Genomic DNA, 10,404 nt, shown 5'->3' on the forward strand with positions numbered 1-10,404 from the left:
AAAGTACCTGCCGGACAGTTCGCGGGGAGGGGAAGAAGTCACCTTGTCCTTGCCCAGCGATCCGCAGGTGAAACCCTGGGGGCGGTAGGCACTTTGCTCTTTGCACAGTTTTGCTCTTGTTTCTGCAGTGCCTGCCGTAATGTGCGGAATTGGAGGGGATCTGAGTCCTCTCTCGCTCACTCTGCGCCCCTACATAGTTACATCCTTACCCGCCTCCAAGCGGGAGGAGCCCCAATTTGCAATCCTCAGGATTCAGGGGCTGAGCTGTCAAGGCCTTGGCACTGTAACACTGAATTTAGGAAAGAGAATGAGTGACAAAGGACGGAATAAATGAACGGAATTCCGCAACCCCCCCCCCCCACACACACACACTCTCTTCTTTTCTGATCCATTTTTCTCACCCCAAAGATGGAAACTCTTTCCAACAGCTGCGTGTTAGTTTTAAACATATTTATTGAAATATAGCATGCATAAAGTACACAGTTCTTAAATGTACAGCTTAATGTAATCACCATTCAGAACCTACAATCTAGCTGCTATCTCTTGAAATAACCACTATTTATTCTGCCTTTTATCATCTAAGATTAGTTTGCTGCTTTTGAGCATCCTATAAATGGAACCATAAAGTGTTTAATCTTGTGTCCAGTTTCTTTCAGTTAACATTGCATCTGTGAGACCCACTCATGATTTTGTGTGTAGCATTTTTTTCATTGTTGCATAGTATTCCAGTATAAATATACCCACTGTATTTATCCCTTCTAATGAAGACATTTGTATTCTCTATAGTTTTAACTGATTTGGACAATGTTTCCATAAATACTCTTTGCCTGTCTTCTGGTGCATATTTGAATCCACGTGTAGATTTCTACATGTAGATGTCACAATGATTGAATATGTTCAACTTTAGCAGAAATGGGAAATTTTCCAAAGTGAATTCTGCTTTTTTTTTTCCTTCTGGAAACTTGCTGGACGATATCTATTAAGGCTGAACATACATGTGCCTATGATTGGGCAAGGCTTCCCCTAAATACATACTTGATATATATGTAATACACTATTTTTTAGTTTCAGGTGTACAATAGAATGATTTAACAATTCCATATGTTAGTCAGTGCTCATCCTAATAAGTGTACTCTTTAATCCCCATCACTGACAACGTTGCTTTAAATAGGGTGTTCCTAAAATCAAAATGACTTTCCAAATTCACACTATCTGAGTTTAATGTAATCTTCTCAGAAGTGGCACAGTTCTGAAGTGAGCCAAATAACACTCTTCATTAGGAAAAACATTAGGCAGGTTCTTGGTAATTAAAGAAGAAAATTATGTGATAAAAAGAAAATTAGTCAAGAACTACCTACAATGATGTAGCCAGAAGCTAATGAAATGTGCCAACCCATTTCTAAAATGTACACATTTTTTTTCAGATGTTTCTGATCAAGAACAGCATTTAATTATCGTAGTTCCATTAGACAAGTTAAACATTTGCACTGTAATGAATTGTATGTTTTTTAACTCGATTACAAGTCTTTACTACACTCTTCTTGGATTTCATTACTTGAAATAATTTGTTATTAGGTTAAGTTTGGCTAAATAAAATAACTTTGGATATATGTATATAAATCACAATTTTTATAAGTCACTTTTATATATCATATATCAAGGCCATTCATATTACTTATTTCATGTCTCTAGGAATTTTATCTTCAAAGTTATTTAAATTTTGTCTTTTAACATCCAACCTTATCATGTGAAGTAAATTAACTACTAAAGCAATCTTCTACATTATGAAATCTCTCACTTTCAACCTGCAACTATCCCATTTTAACCTATTTTATATGAAAATATATTATACTCTAAATTGCTCTATGAATATCTGTATTCTCCTCTAATTGTGTCTGTATGATGCTAAGCATTCAGATGAAAAAAATGTGTAGTCTAAAAATTGGATTAATAAATATCTAATTGCCTGATATTGTAGAAATGAGGCATCTTGATCACTAAATTTTTGCACTTTAAGTGAGTCCATATGTATTAACTCAAAATCTTAGGTTCATGGGATTGGAGAGTATAATGAATGACTTAATAATGATAGCCTTACTGATATTTTACTAAAATGTTATGAAGTTATTATTTGGATATATCACCAACTTATATTTAGGTGTAGGGGTATTGTCTCTTTTGTATAGAATCAATACACCTCAGAAAGACATCTACCAAAGGGACATTTTTTTAAATTATAGTCAGTGCTTTATACATCACATTAGGTTCCTTAGAGTCATATCTAATTTAATGTTTGTAAGTGTTCTGTGAGGTACATATTTGAGTCTTAATTTAACATATGAGACAATCAAAACCCATAAAGGTAAGATAACTTGCTTAATTTTCTAAAAACTTTGGTAAAACAGTATTTTGACGTTTATTATATATGCCTTCAAAGTCTACTGTATCTCTTTGTACCAAGAGAATAAAATTGCATGAAAAAATGTGATTTCTATATAATTGAAGGACACATTTTAACTGAAGTATTCAATGTTTATAAAATATATATTATACATTTCATTTCCCTGAACTGAACAAAATCTATTCAGAAGTATATGTAAACATTCCTTGTTGTTTAAAATTCATGCAAATAAGCTGTAAACCACAACCAAAAAAAGAAAGAAAGAAGTCAATGAAAACTAAGCTAATAATGATACAGAGGCTACAACAAGTAGGTAAGGATATTAAAAATGTAACCAAAACCTTACACCATGTGTTTGAGAAGGGAGAAGAAAACATTAGCATTAACAGAGAAATGACTATAAAAAGACATATATCAAATTTCCACAGGGGAAAAAAACAATGTCTGTGATGGGAAATATTACAGGATTAACAGCAGACCAAACACTGCAGAAGAAAAGATTGGTGAACCTGAAATATACTAATAGAAGCTACCCAAAATAAAATACCGACCTAAAAAAAAAAAAAAACTGAACAAAAATGAACAGAGTATCAACACACTGTGGGAAACATTTAGTGGCCTAACCTTTCTGTAAGTAGGTCCCTGAAGGACAGGAGAGAAAGATTTCAAATAATGGCCCCATATTTTTCCAAATTTGATGAAAGCAAATCCCAGGCAGAAGAAAGATGAAGAAAATTCTACTAAGAAGAAAAACTGGAAGCTTTCCCACCAAGATTAGGAACAAGGAAAAGATATCCTCTTTCACCACTTTTATTACACATTGTACTGAAAGTCCTAGCAATGTGATAGGACAAGAAAAGGAAATGAAAGGTACACTGATTAGGAAGGAGGAAATAAAACTGTCATTATTCAAAAATGGCACGATCATTTATGTAGAAAATCAAAAAAAAAAAAAAAAAACAACCAAAAATCTGCAACTAATAAATGATTAGTCGCAAGGTTGCAGGGTATAAGGTTAATATACAAAAATCGACTGCTTTTTTATATACCAGCAATGAATAAGTAGAATTTGAAATTAAAAATGCAATACCATTTACACTAGCACCCCAAAAATAAAATACTTGCACAAATCTGACAAAATATATGTAAGATCTATATGAAGAAAACCATAAAACCTTGATAAAAGAAATCTTACGAATAAAGGAATAAATAAATGGAGAGATAATCCTTGTTCATGGATAGGAAGACTCAATATTTTTAAGATGTCACTTCTTCCATCCTTGATTACAATGCAATGTCAATCAAAATCTTAAGTTAATTTGTGGATATTGACAAAATGAATCTAAAGTCTATATGGTAAAGCAAGAGACCCAGATTATTCAACATAATATTGAAACAGAACAAAGTCAGAGAACTTACACTACCTGACTTGAAGACTTACTATCGAGCTACAATGACCAAGACAATGTGGCATTGGCAAAAGAATAAACAAGTAAATCAATAGGACAGAATAGAGAGCACAGAATAGACTCACGTAAACATAATCAACTAATCTCTGACAAAGAAGCAAAGATAATATTTTGGATAATACATAATACTATGGAGCAAAGATTGTCTTTCAGCAAATGGTATTGGAACGATTGAACATACACATGCAAAAAAAAAAAAAAAGAATCAAGACACAGACCTTATACCCTACACAAAATTAACCATCAACCTAGGTGTAAAACATAAAACAATAAAACTCCTAGAAGATAACATAGGAGAAAACCTAAATGACCTTGAGCATGGCAACAATTTTTTAGATACATAAAAGAAAGAATTTGTAAGCTTGACTAAATTTGTGAGTCAAAATTACATACTTCTGTACTGCAAAACTGCTGTCAAGAAAATGAGAAGACAAATCACAAAGTGGGAAAAAGAAATATTTCTAAATCATATAGCTGGTAAATGTTATTCAAAAATACAAACACTTAATACTCAACAATAAAGAACCAAAAAACTCAATATTAAATAGGGAAAAGAATCTGGACAGCTTACCAAAGAACATGTACAGATGGCAAATAAGTAAATGAAAAGATGCTCAACATAATTAGGGAATTACAAATTAATAAACAGTGAGCTTTTCCACCCATTTCCCCCTCCTCCAGTATGCCCGTCTGATTGCATCCCACTTACTTCCAGCTCTGGGCTCATGCTAAGCTAGCACCACCATTGACTCTCTGCAGCCATTGTCATGATCATCTGCTGGGACCTCATCAACCATGAGGTCTGTAAGACAGAGAGTAAGACTGATGACTCACTCATTAGTGGAATTGCTTTCACTGGAGGCCCTGAGGACAAAGGTACTGGAAGCATGCTAATTGCTGATGTTGATATTGTCATGAACTATCACTTGCAAGAAACCAGAATCACAACAGAAAGCTACGAGAAGCACATCAAAGATTATATAAAATCAATCAAAGGCAAACTTGAAGAACAGAGACCAAGAAAGAGTTAAACTGTTTATGACAGGGGCTGTAGAACAAATCAAGCACATCCTTGCTAATTTCAAAAACTACCAATTCTCTACTTAAGACAACATAAATCCAGATGACATGGTTGTTCTGCTGGATTACCATGAGGATGGTGTGGCCCCATATATGATTTTCTATAAGGACGGTTCACATGTGACAAAATGGTAACATAATTGGCTGCTACTTTGGATGTTACTGCCCGTTGCCATAATTGGCTGCTGCTTTTCATCCACACAATGCCAGAACTTAGACAAAGGGAACGTTAGCATCTTGAGTTCTTCATTTATTTTGTCCTTGATTTATTTGAAGCAGAGGAATTGTTTTTAAGCAGAAGAAACATGTCATGTAGGCTGTCTAAAAATAAAATGCATTTAAATTCAAAACAACAATGACAACGAGATGCTACTACATGCCTGTTAGAATGGCCCGAAATCCAAAATACTGATGATATCAAATGCTGATGAGGATGTGGAGCAACTAGAACTCTCATGTATTGCAGCTGGAAATGCAAAATGAGACAGCCACTTGGGAAGACAGTTTGGACTTCCTTATAAAACTAAATATATTCTTATCAGAAAATGTTTCAGTTGTGCTTCTTAGTATTGACTTGAATGAATTGAAAACTTAAATCCACACAAAATCCTCCCTAAGGAAGTTTATAGCAATTTAATTCATAATTGCCAAAACTTGGAAGTATACAAGATGTCCTTTAGTAAGTGGGCATATTAACTATGGTATATACAGACAATGGAATATTATTCAGCATTGAAAAATTAGCTATCAAGCCAAGAAAAGACCTGGGGAAACTTAAATGCATGTTGCAAGTGAAAAAAGCCAATCTGAAAAGACTACGTGTTGTGTGATTCCACTATATGATATTCTGGAAAACACAAATCTATGGAAACAATAAAGGATCAGTAGTTGCCAGAGGTTACCTTAGGAAGGATGCAGAGAAAAGGAGGCAATGCACAGAGACGTTTTGGGGCAGCGAAATTACTCCATATGATATCATAATGGTGGACATATGTCATTCATTTGTCAGAAGCCATAGATGTTCCAAAGGTGAGGTCTAATGTAAATTATGGACTCTTGGTGATAATGATTTGTCAGTATTGGTTTGTTAGGTATAAAAAGTGTACCAACCTTTGCAGGACGTTGATAGTGAGGCTATGAGGGGAGGTAATGTATAGAAAATCTGTAATTTTCAATCAACTTGTTTTGTGAACTTAAAGCCACTTTAAAAATTGCTGTAAAAAATAGGGGCACCTGGGTAGCTCAGTCAGTTAAGTGTCTGACTTGGGCTCAGGTCATGATCTCATGGTTTGATTCGTGAGTTCGAGCCCTGTATTGGGCTCTGTGCTGACAGCTCAGAACCTGGAGCCTGCTTCAGATCCTGTGTCTCTCTCTCTGCCCCACCCCTGCTTGCACTCTGTCTCTCAAAAATGAATAAATGTTAAAAATAATTTTTTTAATTGCTCTAAAAAATAAAGTATTTTTTAAAAAAGATAACTATGATAAAATCATATTTAGTTACTAAGGTGCTGCATTTTACCTGGACATTTATGTCTATAAGAACTCCTGGTAGAATTATCTGTTCTACATTTTAATGTCAAAAGAAGTCTTTGGGGGATTGTTCTTGCTTTTTTTTTTTTTTTATGTTTATTTATTTTTGAGACAGAGAGAGACAGAGCATGAACGGGGGAGGGGCAGAGAGAGAGAGGGAGACACAGAATCGGAAGCAGGCTCCAGGCTCTGAGCCATCAGCCCAGAGCCCAACGCGGGGCTCAAACTCACGGACCGCGAGATCGTGACCTGAGCTGAAGTCGGCCGCTTAACCGACTGAGCCACCCAGGCGCCCCTTGCTTTTTCTTTTTTTAATAAAACCTCTACCTATGGTTTAAAAAAAAATGGTACCAAGGTACATCATAGTCAAATCAGCACTCAATGACAAAGAGATTCTGCACAAGGAAGAGATAAGCTGTGAAAGCAGAGGGCTCCAAAGCTCTCCCTAAGGGAACTAACCATATCAGGAATAGAGTATGAGGAAGTCCAAGCTAATAGATAGTCTTGAAAACAATGAAACAAAGAAAGTGACTCTGACAGTAGTTCAAATCCACATGAAAAATTAAAGAATGTGGGTAAATTTAATTAGAAAGGATAGCGTATCTCTTAACTTATTTTTAAAAGCAGTTGTATAAAACAATACATATAAAATTGTATTGTTGGGCCCATAATATATAGAAACATAATAATATTTGACAATTAATGCACAAAGTAGGTGGGTAGGAACAGACCTAGATACGAGTAAGAAAAATATGCTAAATGAACCCACAAAAACAAATGAAAAGAGCCAGGATGGTAAATCGGAAAGGTACTATAACAAACAGGAAATACATACTCACTCTTTCCTCTCCCAGCATCTTTAAAAGAAATAAATTATATAAGGTAAAAATTATAACAATGTATTGTTGGGCTTGTACCACACTCATAAACAGGTATTAATTTAGTGTAAGTTCGAAGTAGATTCTGATAAGATATATGTGATAAGCCCTAGACAAACCAAGAAAAAAGCAGAAAACTGCGGTGTCTGGGTGGTTCAGTTGGTTAAACATCCAACTTCAGCTCAGGTAGTGATCTCTCAGTTCACAAGTTCGAGCCCAGCATTGGGCTCTGTGCTGACAGCTCAGAGCCTGGAGCCTGCTTCAGATTCTATGTCTCCCTCGGTCTCTGCCACTCCCCCACTCATGCTCTGTCTCTCTCTGTCTCTCAAAAATGAATAAACATTAAAAAAGAAAGAAAGAAAGAAAACATATAGTAAAACAACTATTTAAAGCATTAAAATGTTAAACTAGAAAACATTTACTTTATACAAAAGACAGCAATAAAGGAGGAACAGAAGAACAAAAAAGATATGACACATGCAAAAAACAACAAGAAAAATTTCACATAAAATCCAACTGTATCAATAAGAACATAAAAGGTGAGTGGATTAAACAATGCAAGTCATGAGCAGAGACTGGCAAACTGGAGTAAAAAAAAAAAGAGAGAGATCTAAATTTGCATGAGGCAGACACACTTTAGACTCAAAGGTACACATAGGTTGAAAGGGAAAAAAATGGAAAAATATATGCAAACAGCAGCCATGAGAGAGCTGGAGTGCTATACTAGTATCAGACAAAATCGCGTTTAAAATGGGGGTGCCTGGGTGGCTCAGTCGGTTAAGCCTCTGACTCAATTTGGGCTCAGGTCATGATCTTACGGTTCACGAGTCTGAGCCCTACATTGGGCTCTGCGCTCTGCAGTGACAGTGTGGAGGCAAGAATCCTTCTCCCTCTCTCTCTCTGCCCCTCTCCTGCTCATTCTCTCTCTCTCTCTCTCTCTCTCTCTCTCTCTCTCCAAATAAGTAAACATTTAAAACAATAGCCTTTAAAACAAAAAGGGTACTAGAGATAAAGTGCATTTTATAATGATAAAAGGGTCAGTCCATCCAGAATATTTAACAATTCTAAACACATTTGTTCCTAACCACTACATCTCAAAATACATGAAGCAAATATTGGTGAAACACAAAGGATAAACTGATAATCAATAGTAATAGCTGGAGTCATTAATATCTCACTTTCAATAATGACTACAAGGAAGCAACAAGAAACTGGAAGGCGATAAACAGACTAAACCCAACAGACATCATTAGAACAATCTGCTCAGCAACTGAAAAATCCATATTCTTCTCAATACATATGAGACATTCTCCAGGATAGATCATAGGCCAGGCCACAAAACAATCTTCAATAAACATAGAATTATTAAAATCATACAATGTATGTTTCCTGACCACAGTGGAATAAAATTCTAAATCATTAACAAAGAAATGTAGGAAATTCACAACTGTGTGGAAATTAGACAACAAATTCCTCAGGAACCAATGTGTCAAATAAGAAATCACAAGGGAAATGAGAAAATATTTTAAGATGAAAATAAAGATGCAACATACCAAAATTACAGGAATACAACCAAATCAATGTTTAGAAAGAAATTTATAGCTCTAAACACCTATATGTAAAAAAAAGAAAAATCTCAACTTACTACCCTAACCTTTCATCTTAAAGCAATGAAAAGAACAACCTAAACTAATCAGTTCATATCCAATTAGGGAACTTGTGGGGACAGGAAACATTAAAATTTTCTCAGAAAATCCTACCAAAAAGTTGAATGGCTGTCTTAGCAGACTCCTTTCGTTGAGAAACCATTTCAACTTGATCCTATGAAATTATCAAAGATCTATAGCTATGGCCATAAAATATTTGTACCCTGAATTCATTAATGTATGGCCTTTGGTTACACCACTATGCACAACAAAATCTGGTACCAGGAAGTGATCATTTCTATTGAGAAAGGGCAATGGATACAACAGTCATAATCTCTGATTTGTTGATAAAAACCAAAGTTAAATATGTTTCTTCATGAGAAAAAATTGATCTGGTTATATAATAATGTGATTTCTATGAGTCTCCAATCATCAATGTTATTTAGGGAAAAAAAAGAAAGCTAACTAGACCATCCTTTATACAGCAGTCTCTTAACCTTAGTCATTTAGAGGGAACTTCCTTGAAGCAGTTTTATCTATCACTAGTTTCAAATAGGATACACAAAAATGTGAAATTGACCACTTTATTCAAAATAGAACATAGAATTGGGATGATATTGGTTCTTACTGGAAGAAAATTAAACTTTGAAAAACTAAGGATACCAAAATGTCCATGGACACTTAATCTATGTAGAAATGTAACTTCAGAAAACATGTATTAGTATGTTTTTTTGTGCTAACTCTGCTGAATTCCCCATTTAAAACGCAACTCTTTATTTCTTGGTGGGATATTGCTCAAATAACTTGCTCAGGGGCCACCGAGGCACTTTATAACACAGGAGTGTATGCTATTTGTGTAGCTTGTTAAATTGACAAAATGAGCAAATACTTCTATCTTTTCTAATTAAATAGTGTTTCCTTATGCTGAAAAGTTCGTTTAATTGCCACAGTACAAAGGTTTTTATTCTGAATGGTTAGTAGAGCCACAAGACAAAAGGAATTTCCCCCCTTGGAACACTTGGCCTAAATCTTAAACTAGTAAATAATCTACTAAGATTAAGATTAAAAATCCTCAAAGATAAAAAGGATTATAATTTCTTGAGAGTTAGTAGCTCTTTTGAATTCCACATTTTGTGCTTAAAGGAATAACCACAAAGTGATTCAGTTTTTTCCAGCATATGAATGGAAGAAAGTTCATACGGGCAAAGGAGCAAACTGAAAGTTTAGCTTTCAGTGAAAGAAGGTGCTTTATTTTTGTCAAATATTACGAAGTAGAAAAGAAGGAATAAACATTATCTTTGAATTCAGTATAAAGTAGGGGCTGAATAAATCTTTAAAATCATTTTATGTGGCCTCAGCACTCCTCAAATGAGAAAAAATGTGATCAGACTGTCTTTACC

Source organism: Panthera leo, chromosome B2, assembly GCF_018350215.1.
Source record: "Panthera leo isolate Ple1 chromosome B2, P.leo_Ple1_pat1.1, whole genome shotgun sequence".
Classification (NCBI taxonomy): Eukaryota; Metazoa; Chordata; class Mammalia; order Carnivora; family Felidae; genus Panthera; species Panthera leo.